The sequence below is a fragment of the Propithecus coquereli genome, unplaced genomic scaffold (genome assembly GCF_000956105.1).
Source record: "Propithecus coquereli isolate 6110/MARCELLA unplaced genomic scaffold, Pcoq_1.0 Scaffold208, whole genome shotgun sequence".
Classification (NCBI taxonomy): Eukaryota; Metazoa; Chordata; class Mammalia; order Primates; family Indriidae; genus Propithecus; species Propithecus coquereli.
Window position 1 is genome coordinate 682585 of NW_012145856.1, and position 1486 is coordinate 684070.

A 1486-nucleotide genomic window follows, 5' to 3' on the forward strand; every position below is an offset into this window, starting at 1 on the left:
CACTGCTTGTCTCTATCTTTCACCTCTGCTTTCTAACTGGGAGAAGGGACACCCAGCAGACACATGGTTGGAATACTCTAAGTGGAATAATAGCTAACAGTCTCTAAGCACTTGTGCTGGGTCAGGCACTGTTCTAAGGGCTTTACGTTTCAGAAATTTAGTCCTCGCAGCAAACCTACGCAGTAGGCAGAAATGAGGAAAACTGAGGCATGGGTGAAATAACCAGTTCAAGATCACAAAGCTAATATTAGGAGAGCGGGGTTAAAGACATGCTTAAGTGGTTTTTCTCAGTGTCCATGAGCTTAAAAACTACACTAAAGTATTTCTCTAAAATTGCACAATCTGATACAGTCACCACTAGCCACGCTGGTGATTCCAGTATATGTTAATTGAAATTAAATAAAATTTCACATTCAGTTCTTCAGTCATACTCAAGTCTTCAATCGGCATGTGTTGCTAGTGGCAATTGCAGTGGACAGTACAGATATAACACATTTCCGTCATCACAGAAAGTTCTGTTAGACATTGCTCCTCTAAAAAAGATTATCAGAACGAAAGAAGCCACACCTATTTGCTTGGAAACGCAGAGTGTTTAATGGGCTTCGCTGACTGTTGTTACGTAAAAACTCCAAATACGCAGTTCGGCGTCTCTTTTGTCTGAGATAAGCAAATTCATTCATCTGTTCATTCATTCATTCACTTATTCAACACACATTTACTGAGCACCTACCATGTTCCAGACCTGTGCTAGGTTCTGGGGATAAAATGATGAACACAGGGACACAATAGCCCCAGCCCTCCAAGAGCTCACAATCTGATGGAGGATCTGATGTTTTTGGGTGGTGCTCTGAGGAGGAACAGATGTGGGGAGGGGAGAAAGGAAAAAGAAAGAGTTTCATTTTGGACATGAGCCTGCAAACATCTGAGAGTACATGAGGGGCTGGAGTTCAAGTGCAAGGTCAGGGAAGACAGACTTAGAAACCATCAGCCGAAAGGTGGTCATTAAACAAAGAGCCTGCCTGAGCTCATGCAGGGGGTGTGTGCAGAGTGAGGAGAGAATCCACCAAGGACAAAACCAACTCCAGGAAATGCCAACATACCAGGGGCAGGTAGAGAAACAGAGCCAGTGAAGGAGCCTGAGAAACCACCTCAGAGGATCATCACAAGGAAGTGGGGTCACCAAAATCAAGGGCCAGGAGTGTTGATTGAAGCAAAGAGGCCAAAAAATGTAAGGACTAGTAGGTACCCACTAGAGCTGATCTTGGTAAGAGGCATTTTAGTGGAGAAGCAGGAGTGGGAGCCAGTCTGCAGTGGAACCAAGAAGAAATGGAAGGTGAAACAAGGCAGATAATAACTATACAACTAAAAAAAGTATTCAGCTTTGAAGATTATGATCCAAGAGTCCCCACCATTTTTATTGATTGCACTTAAGAAGGCAGTGGGTGGAGAAATGTCAAGGATCTGGGATGAAGAAGTAATAATGGAC